General features: G+C 41.4%; 1 pseudogene; it reads left to right on the top strand.

The window, feature by feature from the left end:
• The window catches only part of LOC115863917 (importin subunit alpha-1 pseudogene), a 113,220-nt pseudogene that overhangs the window by 42,247 nt on the left and 45,133 nt on the right, over positions 1-25,840 (top strand).

Raw genomic sequence — 25,840 nt, 5'->3', positions numbered from 1 at the left:
AAAAAAGAGCAAATATTTTTTGTATTGCTGATAAAAAGTGGTAGTATCCTACTTGAACCCTGCCATACTTGACAATTGTCATATTAAAATAATTCTAATTCAGACTCAAAGGGCATGTGTATTGTTTAGTAAAATTAAGAAATAGAAATTAGGAAATCCATGGGCTGTGTTTATTTTGGCCTCTAAGCTAATAGTTAATTTTGAGTAAGTTGCACAACCTGTACATAATAATTTGCCTTTTCCCAAAATAAAGTCAGACTAAGTATCGTTATCCCTTACTGGTAAAATACTTTTACAGAATGACTGTGGAAATTTAGGGGTTTAATAATAATTGAATTACAACCTAATATCTTACCATTGGTAGAATTGTTCTTCTATAATCTCAAATAAATCTTGTAATAATTTGTTACTCAAATGAAGGGTGTTTCTTTTAGTCGTGCTACACAGATGAAAGATAAAGGAGATAATGCAATCTCAGTATTCCACAGCAAAGCAACTACATCCTCATAGCATCCAAAGGACAATAGGGGTCATCAGGTCTAATCTCAGTGTTAAATGAAGAGAGAGGCTTAGAGAGGTTGAGCACTTGTCCATGGCTACACAGGGAAGTTTCTTTACAGCATACTCCATTTCTCAGTATAGCTGTAATGACAAAACCAAACTCCCTTACAAGATACATTATCAAAGATAGAGTAAGTAATCTAAGATAGGACTCTAATCACATTCTCTTTCTCTTTCACATATTCCCAATACCTTTCTTTTACAGAAGAGTATCTACTCTATGGTCCAAAAGGAGTGAAAAATTTTGCTCCTAAAATCCTCCAGTGGAAAGTCTGTATTGATATCTAAGACTGACCTTTATCGATTCACCAGTGAATAAATAAGTATTCTGATGTACTGAAATACATAAGAATATAAGTTAGCACCAACTGTAAGGAAGGGATTCTGGGGAAGAGATACCAATATTGCTGAGTACTCTTTATGTTCCAGACACCTTGCTATGAGGATTTTAAAGTATTTGATTTATTTTAATATCTTCACCCTGTAAAGTAGGTACTCTTACAGATAAAGACACTGGGGCCCAGAGAAGGGAAGAACATTCCCTAATGTTACTCACGTGGTAAAGGCAGGATTTAATTTCAGGCTACCTTAATTTGACCTCTTTATTTACCCATATGTGCAACATATATGCAGACGGATATATGTTCAAAGGAACACACATAGTAAGTGATGGGCATTACAGATAATACCCATCATGACACTTCAGAGGAGAGATCATTGATACCCCCCAGAATGAATCAATGATGAATCCTGTCAATTAGAGTGGTCAGAAAACAGGCTGCACTGAGAGTGGGATGAACTATGTCTTGAGGAATGGGCAGGTTTTGATAGGTAGATATGACAGGGAAAGACATTTTATTTTGGGAAAATAGATCCTAGCAGGGGCTGCATAGTAAAGAGGCATGAGTAGATCATCTTGGCTAAAAAGGAAGGTTTCTTTTGGGAAGTCATGAAACAAGATCAGAAGAAGCTTGGGTTTGGACTCTTAAAAAATTCAATGCCAGGGTAAAGGGTTTGGATTTAATACTTTTGGTAAGAGTAGCCTGAAAAAAAAAAAGTTACTTGGAGATAGACTAGAGGACCAGAGGAAGGAGACAAGGAGAGTTTTTGGGATTTCACTATGATCGTCCAGGCGGTGGTATGCTGATGGTAGTGATATAATGAAAATAGACGAAAAGGAACTTACAAGATAAAGTAAGCACTGTTCTAAGGAGATGTGGTGACTGATTGCAAATCATTTTAGGTATTATTCCAGGTGGAAGGACCTGGAATAATAAAGGTTGTCTAATTTGTTTTGCTTAGTTTCACTTGTTGACTGCTCAGTTGTCAAAAGCTTGCTGTACACTTGCTTCGGTTCCGTTCTCTGGAGATATAACAAGTGAACCAGATAGCTATACACTGTGCTGCTAGGGGATGTACCTTCTAGTGGATGATCCGAGGGCTATGGCTTAGGTAGACAGGCGTCGGGGGCGGGGGGAACCTCACAAGGGAGAATCAGTTTTGTTAAGATAATTAGTTGGAGGTGAGATTAAGGTAGCCCAGGTTGAAATGTAGATGAGGCAGGTGATAATACAGAAATATCTTAGTAGGGAGATCAGAGTTAGAAAGAGAAATTAGAAAGCCCTATGGGAGAAGTAATCAGGTATCAAATCATTTCCAAATTATAAACTGCTCTCTTCACAGTGACCATATACATGCCCTCTGAGTCTGCTGTTATCACTAGTTTTATCCCATTTTCTGAACCACATTTCTTTCGTGCACTTTTTGGTGTCGCTAAACTTTTGCCTATCAGGGAAATGTAAGATTTGAATAATTCTATTCGTTTGTAGCACAGGAAGATATCCAACTATGTTTGACTGCTTTAGGAGAGTTGTGAAATATATTTTTTTTTTTGAAATATTTTTATTCCATGAAATTCTTTAGGGCAGTGATTCTCAAAATTTAACGTGCACATAAATCACCTTTGGATCACGTTAAAATGCAGCTTCAGATTCTGTATATCTGGGATGGGGCCTGCAGTTCCGCAGTTCTAAATTCCTAGGTGCTGCTGTGTGGTCCTCAGATCTAACCTTTGAAGGCCTGGCATTGTTTTATTAAATCTCACATTGCCCTCTGCCATTGATGATATTGAAAACTACTGTTTGCATCTTGTAGGTATAAACATATTAGGACAAAGATGATAAAAACATAGGAACTTAAACTTCGTGGGAGGAAAGGCATGTACAAATTTTGCTATATAGCCAAGAATAAGAGATCAATGACCAAAAAGAAGGGCAGACATGTTACAGGAAGTGACTTCCAAATTGGGTGGTCCAAGAAAGTTTCACAGAAAAGAATGCTTTTGAGCAGTTCAGGATTATGGAGGAATAGAAGGAGAGGAAAAAAATAATCAGAGTTAGAAGATAACGTCAGTGCCATATTATTTTGATTATTATAGATTTGTAACACATTTTGATATCTTAATGCAAAGCCACCCCTCATTATTCTGATCTCTCAAAATATTTTGTTGTTTTGTTTTGATTTTATGTGAGCCTTAGATCATCATTAAGTTTCAAGAAAAAATGTATTGAGAACGATAGAATTGCATTAAGTTTAAGGATTATTTGAGGAGGTATTGCCATTTCTCTAATGTTAAGTCTTTCTGTTGTTGTGTTTCTCCATTTATTATAGTCATTATGCTCTTCAGTAGAAGTTTACAGTTTTCTGGAAATAGTTTCCTTTTTGGGCAGATTTTTTCTTAGCTATTATATGTATTTTTTGCTTACTGTTATTAATGATTTGGAGACTCTTACTTTTGCATGCCTAGTATTACCTCTGCTTTTGGGAAAAATACCCTCTAGTTAGGAACTATCTTTCCTTCAACTTGTATCTCCAAGCATTATAACTACTACAGTTTATTTCCCTATTACAGGGAATCAGTGATTTCTGATACATAGGAAAAAGTACTGGAGTTTGTATGCTTAACATGTACATTTATTTCACATATAATAAGCTTACTAAGCTTTATTACTTTCAAAAGATTCTTTTGAGTTTTTCACATAAATAATGACATCTTAAGATTGCCATAATAAATTTCTCATTCATACTTCATTTATTTTTCTTACCTAACTGCATTGGCTAGAACTGCATATAATGCTTAATCAAAATATTAATGTGAATGCTTTTGTCTTCTGTTTTGTTTTGTCTTCTGTGGTTTTATATCCAGATCAATGTTAATAAGTCATTATTTTATCTTCTCTATCAAGTTAGTTTGATATTTGTGTTCAATTTTGATTAAAAACAATAATTCTGGATCACAATTGGTCCTTGATGACTCAATTTTTCGAGTCCTGACTTCTAGTTTTGCTTCTTCTCTTGAATTTTTCAGGACAAACATATGGGTGGCATTTTAATTTTAGCCCTCAGATTTCTGAGATTTTTTTTTTTTTTTGCTTTACGCGGGCCTCTCACTGTTGTGGCCTCTCCCGTTGCGGAGCACAGGCTCCGGACGCACAGGCTCAGCGGCCATGGTTCACGGGCCCAGCTGCTCCTCGGCATGTGGGATCTTCCCGGACCGGGGCACAAACCTGTGTTCCCTGCATCGGCAGGCGGACTCTCAACCACTGCGCCACCAGGGAAGCCCAGATTTCTGAGATTTTTATACACACATTAAAAAATGTGTTAAGGTATAAAATTATTGGGTCACAACTTTTTCTTATAAAAAATCTTTAAATAGTTGCTCCACTGATGCTGCCCTTTACAGCAGTATGAGGCTGGGATGAGATTGTTTCTTTGTAGAATAATCATCTTCCCCCTACCTGAATGGCAGAGAGATTTAGTGCCGTCTCTCTCTGGTCTCAAATCAAAAGATGTCCAGAAAAGGACACATTAGCTAAGCTGCAGTTAAGTCCTCAGGCCTGGGCACTTCCATGGAACTTGGTGTGATGATACATTGCATTATCCAGGTAGCTCCTGCTTTCCCCAAGCATGCTTGGGTGTTGGTATGTTTATAGAAACGGATAGGGACCTAAAAGCCTGCCTGGTGGTGGGTAAGATAAAGGGAAGAGGTGCAATCTGAGCTATACCTTGAGATATGGTAAGTTTGCCAGGCCAAGGGATGGTAGATGGAAACAATTCACTCAAAGAAACAGCATGAGTACATAGCATGGAGATGGAAAAGCAGGCCATTTCACATAAGTAATCCAGAGGGTACATGGAGGGAATAGCTGGAGCTGAGGCTGGCAAGTAGGATGGGCCAGTTGCAGCAATACCTTAAGAAAAATGGGTGTTATTCTGAGGAAACCAAACCAAATGAGGAATCATTAAAACTGAAAAAGTATCATCAGACCTGTGCTTCAGATTTACTACACTGGTGGTCCACACAGAATTTGAGGGCAGGCCATTTGGAAGCCTAGATGAGAAATGAAGACCTGGAGTTGGGCAATGGAACTGGATCAGGGACAAATGAAGAACGTGGTTTGGTGTCTGAATTGACAAGAGATGTAAGAAATGTGGAGGCCGAGTGAGACAGAGGAACCAAGATGACTCCTGTTTTTCAGGAGCATACAGAAGCTGTCCAGGAGACAGCTGTAAATAGGAAGTCTCCAGGTTAGGAGAAAACTCTGGGCTGGTGAAATAGAACTGGGCACGTGTAAATGGGAGACAGTGAGGTTATTCAGAGAGGTTATGAAAGGTGGAGCAAGAAGTGAAATTTGAGGCCAAACGCCAAAAAGAAATTGGATGAGTCAAGGGCTGAAAACATGCTTAGGATTCGCAAGATAAGAAATTATTAGCGACCACTGTTTGAGGACTTCCAGTTCAGTTGGAGTAGAAGCCAAGTAACAAGGATTTGGGGAGAAATTAGGAAAGAGGCCTTGTGTTCTTCTAGAAGCCAGAGGCAAGGGGAAAAGAGAAGTGTGTAGGTAGCTGATGTAGAGTTAGGAATTTTGTTTGCTTGATTTTTAAGGATGGAACTGAGGAAGCAAGTCCTCAAATTAAGTTGGGCTCATCCTGAATCTCCAAGTTATTTTTTATTGTATTTCCTTAACTGAACCATAGGATCTGCCTACATTTCTACTAATTTATCTTTTCTTCTTTATCTTTTATCTTCTAAATATCTACATTTTTTCCAGAAAGTTGTTCAATTGTGTTTTAACACTTTCCATCTTACTGATCCTACTTGATGGAGAAAACCAGAATTTCACTGAAATCAGTAACCAAGAATTGGAAGACATCTTGGATCAATTTGTCTCAACTACTCTCCCAAAGTTGTAATTCCCTTTCAGCATCCTTAACATATTTCTAGTGATAGTAAACTGCTACTTCAAAGGGAAGCCAATCATTTTGGTTGGACATACCACATCTAACAGCATGTCTGTGTAAATTCAGCTGGGATATGTTTAGCTGCAAGCAATAGATGATTCTAGTTCAAAACTGTTTCAACAAAGACGAAAATATACTATTTCATCTAATAGGAAGTTCTCAAGTAGGCAAGTTTCAGAGTTTGTAAAATCAGTGTTTCAACACAATATCAAAACCCCGGATTTTTCCATCTTTTTATTCTTGTATCCTTAGTGTATCAGCTTAGCCCCCCTCATCGTCACAAGATAGCTGCCAGTACTCTGGGCATCACATGCAATCATTAGACGTCTAGCAGAATGAAACAGCACATACCCTGTTTAATATTTTTTTGTTGTTATTGAGGATACCATTTTCAAAAGCCCTCAGGAGACTTCCACCTCAGCATCACATAATAGCAAAGAATGTGGACAGCGAGCTATATGGCCTGGGTTTGTATTCTAGTTCTTATTTTGTACTTCCTTAGGCAAGTACTTTTAGCCTCTCTAGCACTCAGTTTTCTGAGCTGCAAAAGTTACTCACAAAACCTACCTCGTAGGGTTGTTGTTGGAATTAGCATTCATATATATAAAGTACTTGGAAAAGTGCCTGGCGTGCAATAAGTGCTCAGTAAGTGTTCATTACTATGCATTCAACAATCCTAATTGAGCCACATGCCCATTCCTTAATTAGTCACTGGAAAAGGAATGGGGTTACTATGATTGGCTTTGAAAGCTTAATATTTATCCTTGAAATGTGGGCTAAAGATGTGCATCTATATACAGATATATGAATAAAACTTGGGCTCTATTGACAGGGAGAGGAGAAGATGGCTCTTGGGGAGGCAACCAGTAGTGTTGACCACACAATGCACAACTTGCTATTTGCTTTCATTCCATTCATTATCAGTTTGCAGACTTTGGTAATGTTGGGAAAAGGAATTGGAGGGAAAGACAATATCATGCTGAATATATATTAGTGATATACTGAAATACACACATTCTAAGTAGATTCATGCTTGAATCCTACCAAGTGAAACCTGAAAACATATATTTAAAATACCTAACGATTAGTTACAACATCATCCCAAACAGCAGTTTAAAAGAACTTATATTTTTACATCAATTTGCAAAGCTGTATTTACCTTTTCTCATTTAATTCTCACAGCAACCAGGTGATGTATGAAGGATCGGTACAATTACCATCTCGCGGACGATGAAATTGAGGCTCTTTGAAATCTACTGGAGGAATTCCCTGGTGGCACAGTGGTTAAGACTCCCTGTTCCCAATGCAGGGGGCCTGGGTTCTGTCCCTGGTTGGGGAACTAGATCCCACATGTATGCTGCGACTAAAAGTTCGCATGCCACAGCTAAGGAGCCCGCCTGCTGCAACTAAGACCTGGTGCAACCAAATAAATAAATAAAATATTTTAAAAAAGAAATAAAAACTTTTTTTAAAAGTAAGAATTTAGAAATCTAGTGGGAGGTTTTTTTAAAATAAATTTATTTATTTATTTATTTTTGGCTGCATTGGGTCTTCAGTGCTGCGTGCGGGCTTCCTCTAGTGTGGCGAGCGGGGGCTACTCTTGGTTGCAGTGCGCGGGCTTCTCATTGCGGTGGCTTCTCTTGTTGTGGAGCACGGGCCTCTAGGCGTGTGGGCTTCAGTAGCTGTGGCGCACGGGCTTAGTCGCTCTGCGGCATGTGGGATCTTCCCGGACAAGGGCTCGAACCCGTGTTCCCTGCATTGGCAGGCGGATTCTTAACCACTGTGCCACCAGTGAAGTCCTAGTGGGAACTTTGGATACAGAGGTAAGAAGTAGCAGAATTCACACTTAAATTCCGATCACCCATGTCCTAGTAAGAAGTCTGTCTCCTCTATCAGTGCCTTTCTTATACAATAGAGACATTGTGAAATGCTTTCTTCAGTCACAATTAGCAGTGGCTCACTCCAATCTTACAGCCAAAAATTAAATATAATATGCCAAGTATATGCCAGAATATGTGAGCACAGAGCTGGCCATGACACTTTTAGCACCATTTATTCTCAGAGACGTGAACACACACATTTACGTGTCACTATTCTATGGAGGGTCATCTGGAATCTTTTATTATTATGAACATTCTTTCTTCAAGTGCTCAGTGTTAACTGCTAACTTCTAATTTTTTTAAAAAACAAAATTGGCACTGGGCTGTTTGGAAATCTGACTGCAGAGAATATGATCTATGAGAAAGCTTTTCACAAAAAGAACTGATCACCTAAGAAAACAGTTTCATCCCAGAAAGGTAAAATTTGGATAAACCTTCATTTAAAGCCATGTACAATTGCCAGTCACTTACATCTCTTCTTTAAAAAAAAAATCTTCATAATCAATGGAATGGGGTTGTTAGTGACCTTTCAAAAACTTTAATTACGATTTTATTAGAAAGTGTTTGGTATGTTTTATAAGACGGCCGTAATCATCGTTACTTACATCATGATATGCTCAATGTTTCTGCCAGAGACTCCAGCTGGGGTCCCTGCCCTCCGGACACCTGGTTAAATGCTTCTGCACCCCATTTCCATGGTTTGTGACAGTCCAGAGGGCTCCTTGTGATTTCTAGAACTCACCCTTTTATGATTTTCTTTGCCTCCATGCTCCAAGATCCAACATTATTGAGGGTCTGCTCCAAATGAATCAGGTATGAGGGCCCAGTCTCTTCACTGGTTTCTAAAACAACAAAAAGAAAAATAAAACCCACATCATTCACTCTTAACATTTCATAAGTTAAATAACCCTACTGAGGATTTGGGCATTCACAGGGTCAGGCTACACTGAGAATCATGCAGATTCCCACTGTCAATTCCTGTCTGGAATAAATGGAATATTATTCCTCCCTTCCCAGACACACCAGACACACCAGATCTTCTCACCGCCAAGGTCCCACATTCTTACTTTTTATTTCTGGGCACTGGTCAGGGTATTTTCTCTTACTCTTCTCTTTCTAGGAGGAAATCAGGTATCAACGGCTAGTATCAAACAGTATTTTCCCATTTCTTTACATTTGCAATTCACTTTGTCTAGTATCTGAACCATAGCTTAAGGTATAAACATATTATTAAAAGTTTACTTGGCCCAAATTTTCTCCCATTCTTTTCCCAGGTGAAACCGTACATTAGACCAGAGGCTGTCAAACTTTGGCCTCAGGGTCAAATCTGGCCACACCCATTTGTTACCCCCTTTTTTTTTTGGCTTCCTTTTTAAAAAAATTCTATTTTATATTGGAGTATAGTTGATTAACAGTGTTGTGTTAGCTTCAAGTGTACAGCAAAGTGATTCAGTTATACATATATCTATTCCTTTTCAAATTCTTTCCCCATATAGATTATTACAAAATATTGAGTAGAGTTCCCTGTGCTATACAGGAGGTCCTTGCTGATTATTTTATATACAGTAGTGTGTACATGTTAATCCCAACTTCCTAATTTATCCCTCCCCCCCACCTTTCCCCTTTGGTAACCATAAGTTTGTTTTCTATGTCTGTGCATGTGTTTCTGTTTTGTAAATAAGTTCATTTATATCATTTTTCTAAATTCCACATATATGAGATATCATATGATATTTGTCTTTGTCTGTCTGACTTACTTCACTTAGTATGATAATCTCTAGGTCCCTCTAAGGCTGGTTTCACACTCATTAAAACTGTCGAGTTGAATAGTTGCGACAGAGACCATGAAGTCCACTAAGCTGAAAATATTTATGATCTGACCCTTTACAGAAGAAGTTTGCCTTAGTTGATTTAGGCACGTCTGTTAGCGGTACTTTACCTGTACCTAAGGCTTTACTGTTCACAAAATTTTCATACACTATTTATCTTGATCCTCTAGCACCTCTGGAGGAGATGCTATTCTCCTCATTCTACAATGAGAAAATTGGAAAGTGCCTAGCCCATGATCACACAGGTAGTATGTGAAAGAGTTGGGATTAGTACAAATTCATCTGTTCATAGCCTCCAAAGGTTGCCCTGTGGCGAGCAGGGGAACCAATCTGCCATCGAAAGAGGAGAGACCCACTTATCTTTCAGCTCCCGTGGTTGAAGAGGGGTCATTTTTGTTTGGTCCTACTCCATTTGGTCCTGAATTCTTGAGGTAAACTTGCTGGCTCAGTTCCCCTCCCCTAATCTATTAGCGGGTAGGAGAATCTAAAATGGAGATGAAACAACTGCAGATTATATCTTTTTAACTCTGCACTCATCTGGAGCAGGATTAGAAGGCATGGAAATGCCCCAGAGTCCAAGAGCTAGACGTGGATGCAGAGGTACCTCAGAGCCCAGCTGCTGCTTTGGCTTGGTTCTGCCCCTGGTTGAGACTGTTGGCTTGGCCTTCTCACTCTGAATTCAGTGCTCTTTCCACTATATTATATTAAGAGTAATCATGGCACAAATGAATGATTATAATTTCATTAGGAAAACACAAAAGAAGAGATGAAATTTTGGTTTCCAAAAGTGGCCATTATCAATTCCTTCCCTCTTTGTAGTTGCGTGATACTCCTCACATCAAGTGGGTGACACAGTCTAATTCTTTTCCGCTTGACTATGGGGACAGGTTTGAAGTGGAAGTGCTGTGCTGGGACTTCTGACACTAGGGTATAAGAAGTTGGCAGCCTCCGCTTGGGTCTCTTGGAAGGCTCACCCTGAGATACTCTCTCTCAGAAACTAGCTGTCATGCTGTGAGAAATGAAAGCCACATAAGAGAGGCTGTGGACAGGTGTTCTAGTCCAAGTCCCCAGCTCATCTCTCAACCAACAGCCAGCATCAATGTCCAGCCATGTGAGAGCTCCATCTTGGATCGTCACTCCACTAGAGGCTTCGGAAGACTGCGTGAGACATCTCGAGCAGGAGGTACCCAGACAACCCATAAAATTGTGGAAGTTGACACATTATTGTTTCAAGCCACCGCATTTTTCATAGACCTTTGCAGCTATAGATAACCAAAAAGTGTTTAGGAATAAGAAGATAATTTAGTTATATATAAGAAAAATGAACATATTTTATGAAAACAGTCAAATCAACCAAGGAATCCATTGTCCAACTACAATCAGAAAAAAGAATCCCCTAAAGTTAATGTGACAAAACAAGGTTTCAGATTCCTTTTGCCTCTTTTACTCCTTTGGGGGAAGAGGTGGGGATATGAGTACAGGTGAGGAGTGAGAGGTCTGCAGGAGGGAAGAGGTTCTTTTAGAATAATAATGTCTCAACGTTATGTTCATTGTTAGCAAGAGAAAGTTTCCTCTTGTAGAGACTTCAGGCATAAGAATCTTATCTTACTCCTCAGGAAAATTAAAGAGGTATAGAACAAAAATTTCAAAACACCTCCCCAGGACAGAACCAAGAATGAGGATCTCTAAAACTTTGACTTAGAGGAGTAGGTCCTTGCTTGGGGGAAGGACTAAGGGGTAGAGGAGAGAAGAGGAATGTTGGAAAGACTCCAGGAACTCGAACTCATGGGTTTCCATCTGAGGCTGGCTGTGTATGCCCTGAAAGGCAGTCCTACAGGAAGAGAGAAGAAATATTTTGTTCTATCTGCTGTTCTGGCTAATAAAAATAAGACTGTCTATGCACCTCACGGTGAATTGTGTCCACACTATGATCTCATTAGTGTCTGGATTTGAATGAACTTATTTTCCTCACAGCAAGAAGGGTGTCCATCTTGTGGAATGAGGGGCGACTGAAAATGTCTTCCTTCGACTTTAGAAGAAACAAGGAAGTCCCAACACTGTTTACTGAGTTTTGAAAATGATGTGTGTGTGCTTGTGTGAGTGTGTGTGCGTGTGTGGAAGAACATGGTCAATTCTCTGGAACAATAAGTTTCAGCCCTTCCTTCTTCAACATTTCCTACCCTCACCGCAAGCTGGTTGCTTTTACTTTCTCTTTCTCCCTCCCTCTTCATGCTTGGTATGCCATTCACCCCTCCAAATGTATTCTGCACTTTCTCCCCAACTCTGCACAGGAAAGCTGATTTACAAGAAATTTATCAATGGACTCCCCTGCCCTCCAGCTCTGGTTGAGATCAGCCAGTGGGGAGCCCTGGAAACAGATTGAAGGGAGGGGAAAAAGTGAGATCAGGGTATTTATTCCCCTGACCTTCTCTCTGCAGAGTCACCTTGGGCCAATGATGTCCCTTGTCTAAAGCTCTGAGCTCCCCTCATGACAGCCCTCTCTGTATGACTCTCTCATTTTGGGTCCCAGGAAGCACTCCCTACCCTCCTTTCTTGGGTCTAGGTCTGATAACAGCTGTGTTTTCATCATCCCAGAGTGCTGCACTAACCCTTGTGGCTTCCCCACAACTCTGTAAATAGTCTCTTCATTAAATTTCATGAAATGATCCTAATTTGAGCACGCCATCTATTCCCTACTGAGAACCTGACAGATTTCTACACTATCGGTTATTTATATTTTAATATAAATTTGCTCAAGGTTTTTCTCTACACTGTTTCTGATTTTAAGTCCAACCATAGCACACCAGAAGAGCTTTGGTCCCTATGAATTTCAAGGATAAACAATCAGATGGAGTTTGCTTTGGTGGGAGAGGAAAGGGCAAGGATCACACCCAAAAGGGGTCTTCCACTTATTCGAACACTAATTTCATATAGTACCCTGCCCCTTACTTCCGTTAAAGCATTAGGTTAGGTGAGGGTGGACAGCTAGTTCCCTTCTTCCTGTTGCACTTGAGATGGAAAATGAATACATGGAGATGCAGGGGCTGGAGGAGGGATGGAGGTGGATGGGGAAGGGGACACACCAAGACAAACCTCTTCTCTTCTGTGATTGTGCTAAGATCAACCATTACTCTAACACACAGCATCTCGAGGTGGAAAATACAGGTTTTCAATGTGATTTCTGCCTTCTCTATCATAATTCTTTTAAACAATTTTTAAAATTTAAGTATAGTTAATTTACAATGTTGTGTTAGTGTCAGGTGTACAGCAAAGTGATTCAATATACATGTATAGATATATACAGATATATCTGTTCTTCTGTTGTAATTGTTAGTTTTAAAACCACTGTGTTCTCATAAAATCTGCGTGATGTTGGTGATGCCGTTAAAGCTTATCCCGAATAATTTCTGGGTTTTTCAGTTGAAGACCGCCTCAGCAGTTCACAGGAAAGACAGAGATTTGATCACATTGGTCACCGTTCTTCCAAAGTCTCCAGTGGCCCTCTATTGCTTCAGGTGCAACGTCGAACCTTAGCCTGGCATTCCAATTCCCATCATCTGGATCTCGGCTTTCTTGTCAGCCTTATTCCTATTCCTAGCCCCTCTTCCATCTCTGGTCCCATTATTCTTCCATGGAGATTAATCTTCACCCAAATCAAGCAACTCCATCGTTTCCAAGCGTGCTGCAAAGTTCCCACCTTGTACGTGGTCCACCTCAGGGCTTTCGCTGAGCTTTTCTGCCAGCTCAGTCCATTCCTTTACACACCCAGCCCTCCCACTGGCTAGTGAGCTCTTGGAGGAAAGGGCGCTTGATTTTTTCATTTTGTGCCTCTCTCCTGCACAGCACGTGTACCTTGCACATTCTAAGTATCCTGCAAAGAGCTTGTGGAGTACATTAAAGTAGCTGATCCAAATAGTAACTTTTCAGGAACTGTTTCTGATTTTCTTTGTTTGAGAAGAACAGGCAAAGTGAAGGCTCAGAAATGAGAGACATAAGCAGCAAGGGTTCTGTATTGTACGACAATCCTTAACTCTTCTCTCTCAAAGCAACATCTATTTGTCTATCAAGAGATTCATCTCCATCTCTCTGGGAGACCACATTCATGCACGCCTCTAAGGACAGGGATTCAGTCTAGATGAAAAAGAAATCTTCAGTGTTGCCATTTGCCTGTGGTAAGTGCTCGTTAAATGCAGACTCCACTGAAGATTGATAATGTGTAAGCTTTCAAGGTGTTGTCGGGGAGGGGACACTTGCTTTCATAGTTTCTCCATATTTACCTAGGTAAAGAAGTAAGACAGTTGGATCCAGGAGAAAGCCAGAAAACGGAGAGATAGAAATGAAAGTTGAAACCATTTCCTTTTTCTGATTGGGAAAATGTACTCTTCTGGTGTTTGATGTTCCAAAGAGATTCCTTCAGCAAGGAGTTAAGGTTAGATGTGGCCCAGTGCCTAGCAAGGTCCAGTGGGAGGCCAAAGGAAGGCAGTGGATGAAGCAGTGCGGAAAATGTTAGTTCCAAACTTTAGCTGTTCCCCCAGGATGGGCCCCAGCTCTAACATTTACCCTGTGCCTTATAATAGCATGTGGGGAATCATTAAAAGCATTTGGTATCACTGTTTTAATTAAGAGTGAAAGTCCTACATGGGCCAGACACACTGAGACTCTGTTACGAATGGTCACTGGGGAGAAATGGAATGCCAAGTAAATGCAGGCTCTTGGCTACAGAGTCCTAGAACCCCTTATTTAAAGCATGTTTGAAAAGATTACTTCATCTAGCCAGGACAGTGAACTTGGTACACTAAAATGAGAGGTGGGATGTTCTCTGGAAATCTGTATCTGTAACATTTCTGTCCATTGAAATACTGGAAAACATAGTCAAATGATAAAAGAGTTTACATCTCTTGATAAAGATTGCAAAAGTGTGCTGACATTGGATATGTGAAAAGCTAGACTTAAATCTTAGAATATGACTTATGACAGCATCTGCCACAGTCGGAGCCTTAATTTTTAAGCTTCATCCTCAGATCCCTTGCTTATGTAACATACGTGAAATGCCGGTATCTCCTTTCAGGATGGTGCAACTGATTGCTTTATTGACAAACAGTCCTTTGAAAGTATACTTTCTTCAGGTTATCCTACCTCTCCTCACCTTTTATGATAAACAAAGCAACACTTTTTTCAAATCCCTCCCCTCATTCATTATAAGACACAATTGCTGAAGGAGCAGATCCTGTAGCCCAACTCCACTCTTTCAGCTTTGGAGGGGATCCAGGGATATTTACTTTAAGTACAGCGCAATCTTACTATAATAAAATACAGTATGTGAAACATTTCCCAATAACTGCTTACATTAGGATGCTACGTACTTAGCCATCACCAATCTACCAGGGTACACTATATCAGAGAAAACACTAAACTTTAACTGTTTCCTCCTTTGGGAATCTGAGAGATCACTTTGCACAGATTAATGTGTTATATATTCTATGCTCTGTAAAAATGACACTTGAATACAGATTTTAGTATGCTTGCCCATTGTCGATAGCTATGCCACGAAGACAGGGATACAAACACAAACATGTGATTGTTCTACATATATTAAGAGAACACATCGGCATGCTAAAAAAAAAAGTAATTTATGTACAACTTTGCACGGCCCAGCAGTACCACGTTCAGGAAATACCTCCAGAGCTGCAGACACTAGTGTGTTAATGCCTTTGATTACTTTCATATGGTACACTTGGAACTGTTAAAACACAGCTGCCACACATCAGAAGGTACTAGAAACAATCTGTTGGACAATACAACAAAATCGCAGTAAATGAATTTCAGAAATACCCCATGCTAGTTACTAGGGGGTGATTTACATAAAAAAGGAAAAAAAGCAAAAATTTTAAAAGTGCCAAACACATCAGGAAATGTCCCCAAAAGTCAATGGTCTTTTTGGGCTTAAATATCCCTTCAAGATATCCTTCTGCTATATGCTTAGTGGAAAAAAAATATGTATAGACAACCCCCAAGATTGGTTAATATAGTCTCTTTCCCCTCAAGATTATTTCATTTGTTAACAGCAAAACTAGACAGTTTTGGAGGACCAATTATTATCCAAAGGTAGAAAAATCACCTTGCTGGGACAAATCTCAGGGGCTGCACTGGTTTCTATCCCCAGCTTCTAAGTGCTGTGACAGCTAATCTAATGTAGGCAGTTACCTATTCTGTTCTTAAAATTTTCCAATGAAGATGATTCAGCAGCGTGTCTTAGAAGCTCATCTGGTGTCAAACTAGCCACCTAAAAGGACTTGGAAAATATTAGACAGCAATCCCAGTGGGTATACAAAGTTTCTAAAACACGAGACAGGAACTTGAATTCTGCCTGAAACGGAGTCTCCTGTTACAAATATCTTTAAAGCAGGCACAGTTTTGATGATTAGAGTTTCCTCAAAGTATACAGATGGCTTTAGTGTTCCTATAGAGTAGAAGGCTATCCTACACACTGCTGATAGATCACAAATTCTCATTAGTGATGTGTCTTTTTTTTTTTTTTTTTTTAGCTGTACGCAGGCCTCTCACCGTTGTGGCCTCTCCCGTTGCGGAGCACAGGCTCCGGACGCGCAGGCTCGGCGGCTATGGCTCACAGGCCCAGCCGCTCTGCGGCATGTGGGATCTTCCCGGACTGGGGCACGAACCCATGTCCCCTGCATCGGCAGGCGGACTCTCAACCACTGTGCCACCAGGGAAGCCCGTGATGTGTCATTTTAACAGCACTGGGTTAGCATTAGCAAATTCCAAACAGTAGAGACATCTGACGCTCTAGCAAAATGAATGTTAAAGTATTGATGTGTGGAAAGTGTTAGTGTACAAAGATGTTAGAGACATGAATTTGAAAATGATTTGTCAACGCATATAAGCAAATTATATACTAAGTTTGAAGCAGAAGTTTTCCTGGTTCTCATTTACCTAGAAAATGAGTAAGATAAAGAGTCTAGAGATACTGTTTTTCATGTTGACCTGTAGTGAGTAATTCCTTCCCCCCATTGCAGAGAAATTGCCAATGAATGTTTAAAATTAATTGATTCAACAATTCTTAAGGAGTACTTACTATATGCTAGGGAATAAGACAGACAAATGTCTTGAACTTTGGGGTACCTACATTTTGTTGGAGAGAGACAGGCAATAGACAAGTAACTAAAAAAAAAAAAAATCAAACAAGATAATTTCAGCTAATGATAAGTGTCATTAAAAACATAAAACTACGCAATGTGAGAGTGTGTCTGTGGGTGGAGAGAAAGCCTCTCTGAGGAAGAGGAATTTAAGCTGAGATCTGAATGACAAGAAGAAGCCAACTTTGCAAAGCCTTGAGGGAGAACATTCCAGAGAGAGGAAAGAGCAAATGCAAAAACCCTCAGGTAGAGCAAGCTTGGCATGTTCAGGGGACGAAGAAGGCTGGTGAGGAGTGAGGCCTGTTCATGACGGGAACGATGCATCTTTATTTAAGCGGTCTGTATATTTTTGGATTTTAGAGTTTGAGGTCAGAAAGGTAATAAGCCATTTTCAGCTACTGGAAACCATTTCTGATGATGGATATAATAGTTTTTGCCTGTTCTCCCAATTGTCAGGGAAAAAAATGTGTTTTCTCAGAAGTAAGATCTATGATCCCCTGGGTTTTGCCGGCTTTTGCTGTGGCTTGTGAATGCTGGATGCCAGGCTTCTACGAAGTCTCCACCTTCCTGTGCAGTCGTCTCTGGAGGTCCAAGGTCACATATGCTCACAAATAAACCCATCCCTTACCATGAGGCTCTGTGATCACCTTCTCCTACAGTCGTGGCTGCGCCTGTGGGTACTGCCCCATCTGCTGGCCCTACGGAGCCCCTAGGCCTGAGGTCACCTCTGCTGGGTATGGTTCCTTCACTGCCTTGGGACAGCACCAGCACCTTCAAAAGGCACCAAAGACCTGCACGTCCACAACCCCCTGGAATGCCTTAAATGCCAGGGATTTCTACAAAGTAGGGAGGAATGCCCCCTTTTGTGACACTGCCCTGGTTAGGGGCTCACAAACACGGCTACTTGTGACCACTGTCTTACAGTTCAGGGACAGTCCTTTCAAGTCCTACTGACAATGCCACCAGTTTCCCATCCCCCTACCACCAGCTTCAGACGCCTACACCTGTGCATGAGGTTCTAGCCAGGAGAGCAAATGCAATGGGGAGCAGCGCTCTGCTCTCAGAACTATTCCTCTCCCCTAACTGTAGGTGCTTGGTGTCCTGCTATCTGTTCCCCTATATTCATCTCTATCTTTGGAGTCATTCAAATATGAGTCTGACAAGCCCATTCTTTCCAATTTCCCCATATGCCAGACAGGCCAGATCCCCAAGAGTAGACATAACTTTGTCTCAGTTTGCTACCCTCCGCCCCTCCCTGGGTATCCATGTTATCTCTGTCCAAGTCCCCATCTCCTCTGGGTTCAACTGTCAGGGTCACTCTCACAGTGGAGCCCAGCAATGCATGACCTTCCCCTTTGCTTAGGTCCCTGGAGCAGTGGATGGCAGCCAGGATACCTGAGGATCTTTTGGCCTCTCCTGTGAGGAGATGACCTCCATCAATTTCAGGATCTTTTCCGGGCCTGCAATAATTTTTTTCAGTCGTGGATGTGACATTTTCTGGTTCTAAAAAGTTATTTTCTGGGCCTTTTGTGTCCTTTACGACTGGCAGCTGTTTGGGGCTGCAAAGCAGTGCTATGCATATACTGTCGGGCCAGATGGAAGGGCTAATTCCCCAGGCTATTGCTCCAGCCACACATTCTTTATGCTTCAGTTCAAGCGAAGCCTCTGGCTCAGACCTCCAAAAGCACATCCTTCCAGATTTACTCCTGGTACTTAACACGAGGTACATTCCATGAACTCCCCCTCACGGCGTGTCAGGTCCTGGTGGGCTGGGCCATAGGGTGGTGCATTTTGTGCAATGCACAAATGCATGGAGGGATGGGCAGCTGTTCCCTGCCTGGCAAGCTGTGCCCCAGTGAGGGGCTGTCAGCCCGAAAAAGGTGTGTCTCCTTGCCAATCAGCTACTCAGAGAGGCTGCCGTTTTTTTGTAATTTGCACAAAGACACTGCGCTGCCCTGACAGGTGTTGGTAGGAGTGGTTTATTTCTGCATCCTAATTGTATCATCTGGGAGCTGGCCTAGAGTTTCCATTGTCTTTGTTCTCCCAACAGTTCTCGCTAATTCCCAGAGATGAAACAGACCATCCCCATGGCTCTTAAAAGAGCTTATCATTCAGGGAGCTGGGGTGGCTCCTACTTCAAGCACCCAAGGTGGCGTCCAAATCCTCCATGGAAGAGATCTTCATGCTGGCACTTCAGCCCAAGAAGTGGGCACTTTTTTTTTTTTCTTGCGGTACGCGGGCCTCACTGTTGTGGCCTCTCCCGTTGCGGAGCACAGGCTCCGGATGCGCAGGCTCAGCGGCCATGGCTCACGGGCCCAGCCCCTCCGCGGCATGTGGGATCTTCCCAGACCGGGGCACGAACCCGCGTCCCCTGCATCAGCAGACGGACTCTCAACTACTGCGCCACCAGGGAAGGCCTAGAAGTGGGCACTCTTGTGGTTCCACAACTAGAATGGGGAGCATTTTCACATGCCCTTCAGAAACCCTATTGAAATGATCAGTGACTTTTCTTTGAGGAAGTAACCCAATGACCAGCACAATCCATGAACACTGATATGCACCTCCACGGCGTCAACCGCCTAGCAGCTCGCTGAGAAAGTGCTCTTGGCTTGGTGCGAGTTATATCTGCATCAGGAATCATCTAACAAGACAGGAAAAGATGCAACTCTTTTTGATAAGCTCGTCACCACTCACTAAGGCAAAATTGTAGCAAGTTCTTCCCTTCCCCCCACAGTTTTCAGAATCTTAGGTAGTATATCCAATGAATTCAGAAGTCAGTCAAGTTAGTTACCATGCTTCACCTTTGTTTTTGTTCTTCTGATACAACTCTCCAGGTCCTGCGCTTGGTGTGTGGACCATGTCTGATCTCTACCTCTACCTCTTCCACTAGATATGGATACATTTCTGCCCATCCCAATTGCCTTACGGGGGGGACCGTGGCCTCTGATGGGCCCAGCTGCCGCTGCTTTGGCAGGCTACCACCTCCATGGTTCCTCCTCCACCAATGCTCAAGCACCCATGAGATGCCACAGCTGTTCAGAATCCCCTTGTGAAATGCGGGGGAACTGGTGCCTTTCTTTTTCTTAGACTTCTGTTACACTGGAGGGTTCCCAAAGCAATAACGCATGTGCTCTAGCATCGTAGAATGGATTTCCTGAGCAGTCCTATCATTTTCACTTATATTATCCCAACTCGCCTCAGGACTCAGACATAGGGTAGAGGACTAGGCCAGGAGCTGATCCAAGTGACAGATGCTCTGATGGATTCATAATCACCCCTCCCTGGCTCTGTTCCTGACCGAGCTCGTGTTTGGTTCTCTGTTCCATTCGGATGAGGTCTGCCTAGGAAGCTCCTTAGCTCATCATACAAATCAACGTATGGCAGGCCCACCTTGCCTGTTTGCCAGACTCACAAACCTCCCCCCTCCCCGAGTCCCAAGTACATATATTTTCCAATAGTGATTAGGTCATATATGTGTATGTGTGTGTATATATATATATATTTTTTTTTTCTTTTGCCATCACTCTGTCCAGTTGTTTTGTAAGAGAATTTGAAACATTAAACCACTTTGGCAATTTCTTAAGTGGCAAAATATATTAACGAAATATTCCATCAGTAAGCCTCTTCCACATCCTATTAATGTAGTAATGTCTCAAAAGGTTATAATCAGGATTAATTTACTTGACGGTTAATGAGGTCATCATGAATCAAAAATGTGGAGGAAAACATTAGTATACTTCATTTGTATTCAAGAATATGTAGAGTGGATAAGACAGTAAAACATCTGAATTTAAACGGAAGTTGTAATTGTTTCAAGAAACTTAAACTCTATTATAGTTTATTCATAGTGGTGAATGTACCACCGTTCTCACTTGGGCATTTTGTACAGGTGCATATGTGTGGGTTTCTCTGTCTAAGCTTCAGAGAACTTTGACCACACCCTTCAAAAAAATAAAGCATTCTGAGATTTTCTACGTTATAGAAGGGCTGTTAAACGAGAGAGGTGATCTAGGAAGGCTTCAGTGCTTGTGTTATTGGAGAACAAGTTTAATGGATTGATAGATAGGTGACGGGGTTAGAGCAATGGTTCCCAACATTTTTTAAAAGTATTCTTTTTCTGATTCCAAGATTGCTGCCAATTGGAGCACATACAAAAGTTTTCCTTTCAATGTGTAAAACAGATACCCAGTGATGTGGTGGAAAATGTTTAACAACTGGCTCTCCAGGAAGGAGGCATGGTGGGGAAGGGCAGATTTGTAGCGTGTGTGTGTCTATTTCCATGGTGTAAATATTCCTATCATCTGGGATTTCAAGCTGCCAGCATGATGTCTCTGCACATGGAGGTGAAAGAGATTTGCAGGAGGACACAATTATACAGTCTTTTAACCACACAGGTACAAGAGGCATCACAAACCTCAAAAGCAGAGGTAAGAGATAATGTAATAAACTAATAAGAAAGTGATGAGTTTTGAATATTAACTACCTATGCTTTTAATATAAGTGATTTTATTATGAGTTGATTTAACGGAATTTGAACAAGGGCTGTGTTTAACAACAAGCAGCTCACAGAATGCTTGAAAGTTTAACAACCACCTCTTGAGAACTGGTCCTAGATGACTTTGGCACACCACCACGTATACCCGATCGCTCAGGACTTGTAAGACCCGACTTTAGAAATAGAAAGGGCACAGACAATGTATTGTGCCACTTTGTACCACTAACACTGGCAAATAGAGGTACTTCTTCATTTGTGGAATGTGCCAGAGTGGACTTTTGTTAATAAAATCTCAATTAATTAGAATTCTTTAAGAAACCTCTCAGTAAACTAGGTTTTCCTTTTATTTTTTAGAAAGAGAAATGAGTTGTAATGTTGATTTAGTGCCTGCTCAAAAAGGTTTCTAAGTCAATATATCAATTAATTTTTAAAAACTATTTACCTCAAAGAAGGCTTAGACATTGACATTCCTATGTACCAGGAAAAAATAAACAAACAAGCAAAATAAAACAAAAGATAAAAGCACAAACCTCAGTCAGGGAAGTTGTCTGGACAGCATGTTCTGAATCAGCAGCTCTGCCCTGTCCTGGCTGGACTGAGAATGGTCCCCTGTTCCAGGTGGCCTGTCTCCAGTTTGCCAGCAGACGAGTTGGGCCTGCCACGAAGGGCTCTTCCCAGACAGATGTGCAAGTGCTCGGCTGGGGCAATCACATCCCTTCCCTCAGGGATCTGAACTGCAGGAAAGAAAGAATTTGTCCAGTTAGTGATGAGAGGTGAAGTTAAAATGAGGCAACACCTGGGCCAGGTAACATAAATAGAAATCATGAGTAAGCAGAGGACAAGAGTGCTGTGCTAAGTAACTGAAGGAGATATTCTATAAGAGGGAAAAATGATCAGCTTGTCCCCAATTAGCCTAAATCCTCGTCAGCTGGCCAGTTCCAGCCCATGTGCAATCCCTTTAATAAACCAAGATCAAAATTAGGATACATAGTGCTCACTGTATCGTAGATAGAATCATAAATGTACGTTAAAAGGCACTGAACTCAGTCCTAGTATTAAGTTTTTGCTGGTATTTATTGTGTAGATCCTTATTAATGCTGAGCAGAAGAAGGGACAAATGTTTTCAATGGGAACTTCATAAATGAGGCAGAACGTGCTTCACGTGGCCATTTCTTAGATTAATTCTTAACTGTAATAGCCTTGTATTATGAAATAATTCAGAGAAGACATTTTACTGGGAACTAAGTATTCATGGTTCAGGTATGCAGCATTTCGAGAATTCAACCTCAAATAAAAGTCAGAGAATCTTTGAGTCTCCTTCACATATGTTATCAAAGGCAACTGTGAGACAAAATGATAAGTCAGATTTCCTATTTCTCACATCTTCTATAGGCCGAGCTAGGATTCAACACAATTATTGTTGTTTTTCTGGCGATAACACCTAGGCAAGGTACTACCTTAAAAGAAAACGTCAAAAACGTAGTATTTCCATAGATCCCTGTAACATGCAAGGTAATTTTGTTTCCGGTCTCCCATCGGAGCCTCTTAACTTTAGGAGATAGGCAGGCATTATAATCCCCATTTGTCAAATGAGAACACTGAGGTCAGAGAGAAGGTACCTTACTTTTTATTACACAGAATATGGGAGTTGGGACTTCAAGCCTAGTAATGATAAGAATGATAGCTAAGATTTACTGAGCCATAACCATGTGTCAGGTACTGTGGTAAGCTTATTATTATTCCCATTTTATGGATGAGAAAACTGAGAGCTCTCTTAGCCCAAGTTGCTATTGAACGAAGAGGTAAAGTTTTAAAAATGCTGATCTTAAAATTTATACGTGTCTTGGGGAGCTTCGAGTGAGTTAGTAGTTGAAAGTTAGAGAGTAAAGAAAGCTAGTTGCATAGGGCCTGGAGGCAGAACACCAAGGTGAGTTAGTTCAGGTAGGGACAGGGAGTCCCAGAGACACATTATCTACCAGAGTCAGGCCACTTAGGAGTGACTGGAGAATGGGAATCTGTCATTTCTCCAGGCTGAGAAAATACTTCCGAAAAAGGAGAATTGCTAATGAGGTACTGGGTGGAACCCGGGGAAGAGAGATGCAGCAACCCGGACTTTAGGAAGCTGTGTATGGTGCCTTTACCCCCAGATTGAGAGAATATCCCTGCTTTTCCGGAAGGCATAGGCTCTCCCCTAGGGCTGTTGAAAAGACTGAGTGAACCAGATATTCAGCCAAATAGAGGAAAGTAGGAAGTGCCAGTTACTGAATTAGACTGAGATACTGGGGTGTCAATGAATATTTTGTCTTTGCTATAAAACTATCCATCTGATTACACCTTGGACCTTCAAGACTTGCTTACACTTCAAGAATTTAACCTCAGGCCCTACGTGACTACATGTTGTTGAAAATTCCCTTGACTAGTGGCAGTTAGAGTCACTAGCAGTGAATTCTGCTAGTAACTAGCAGTGTCTTCTGTTTTGGGATACCTGAACTGGCTTCATCATTTCCTAAAAAGAAAACACAACAAGATGACTTTCTAAGGCATTTGGGTCAACCAAGGATTTGTTGTAATGAAAGACATCCTGGGGCTTCACAAACGTTAAGTTTGGAATCACCTCTATATCATTTCCAGAAACCTACCTATATCCTTTCGCTCCCACGGCTACGATCTTTTAGACTGCGAGACCAGCATAATCTTATACCTGAATTACAGCAATCGTTTTGTGACACGTGGAGTTTCTCAGGCTTCCTGCCACCCCCTCTTCTCATTGTCTCTCATGGATTTCCCTGTCTCAAGGCTTCAGTTACCCAAAGGTACTACATCCCCATCTGCAGGCCCAGGTCTCTCACGGGATCTGACTTCACATCTGCCAACTGACCACGCTCCCTTGCATAGCCCACTAGCATCTCAAACTCAATATGCTTAAGACGGGACTATTATCTTCCTATTCCCTTTGCCTAAACCGACTGCTCAAACATGCAAGATTTGGGTCACTGCCTTTCTCTTGCACAAGCCAGAAGTCTTGGGTGTTACCTTCCAGTCTCCTCTCTCCCTCACTGGTATAATGACTTACTATGACCGGACTTCATATGTCCATGCCCACCTCTTCAGGCTAATGCACTCTCTAAATGGCAACAAGAAGGAGCTTTCTAAAAATGCAGATCTGATCACATCCTTCCTCCAGCATAAAAACTTCTTCATTGCTTCCTATGCTTTCAGGATAATATGACAATGCCTTAGAGTGATAAGAGGTCCTTGTGCACGTAGTGCCTGCTATTGCATTCCTCCCAGCCTAACTTTCCATCACCTCCACACCTTTAACTCTGGGTGTGCTGCTCCTTTCTGTGCCTGAGCCTTTGTTCTTGCCGTTTCCTTTGCTAGCACCTATCAGTATCACCTGCCACTTCTTTGACTCATATTATCTTTCAAGTCCCAGCTTACATGTTGCCTCATCCAGAAACCCTTCCTTGACTCTACAGACTGGAGCAGGCATTCATTCTGTGAGCATACACCGTTAGTACTTACTATACAGTCCGCTGAGATTGAATCTTTTTCCTCCTTCACTGGGCTGTAAATACCTTTACAGGTTACTTGTTTATTCCCAATTGCAAAGCAGTGCTCAGTACAGTGTCTGACACAGGGTTGATATTCCCGTTGTTTATACTATGCACACTGTATCCAAAATACCTACCTATCGATTGAATAACGACATCAATATAAATTCAGCGAGTAAATGAAGCCTTATTTTAGGTTTCCCAAATGCATTCTACTAATATGAAGGGAGTTGAGAACTGTTGCATATCTTCTTGTAATCTTTTGTCCCAGAGGCATTTTAATGGAAATTTGAATCATTCCTTTCAAATTCACTTCCATTTACTTTACAAAATGGCTTCAGCACCTGTCTCATTCTCTCTTTCCATACCGTTTTTAGAGGCTTTAACATTTCTGTTAATAACTTGGTTCAGACTTGGCCTCAGGCCTCAACCACACCAGCTGCCCATACCAGCGACAACACAATTACGCAAAACTGCTGCACGTTTGAGATCTGAAATTCTGACCTTTTCCCTCGGAAACACCACCTCCACTTCTTCCACTCTCTCACCACCAGAGTCAGCATGTCAAATGCCTTCTGGCTCCTTGAAGCTTTCCAGGTTGTGGAATCCAGATCACCTGTTGAATCACGTTGCTTCTCCGGGATGGACCTTGCAGCCAGCCATTTCAATGATACGTTTGCTATCAAATCCAAATCCCTCATTCTCCTTATACTATATCATTCATCCACTATGAATGACTTCCAAGAGGGCTTTCTCTTCTCACATCCTTAGACTGCTGCAAACTGCTGCAGAAAATAATGAAAACATGCTGATTAGGTCAGTAAACGTTTTGTGTAATCCCATCAGCTGGACCTTAACAGAACCAAGCACAATAAAAAAGAATCTCTCTGACTCATCTTGTTGTTTACACCCTATCGAACCCATCACAGCCGCTCCAAACCCTCTCCCCTCTTTAAGTCCCCAGCAGAGGACTTTCCTTACTTTGCTAGAGAACTTTGTCCACAAAGCCATTAGAATCATTGGGCTAGATTTCCACTTATCACCCTTTCTGTTCTAAAATCCTACC

Source organism: Globicephala melas, chromosome 6 (genome assembly GCF_963455315.2).
Source record: "Globicephala melas chromosome 6, mGloMel1.2, whole genome shotgun sequence".
Classification (NCBI taxonomy): domain Eukaryota; kingdom Metazoa; phylum Chordata; class Mammalia; order Artiodactyla; family Delphinidae; genus Globicephala; species Globicephala melas.
This window is presented reverse-complemented; position numbering and strand designations above follow the sequence as displayed.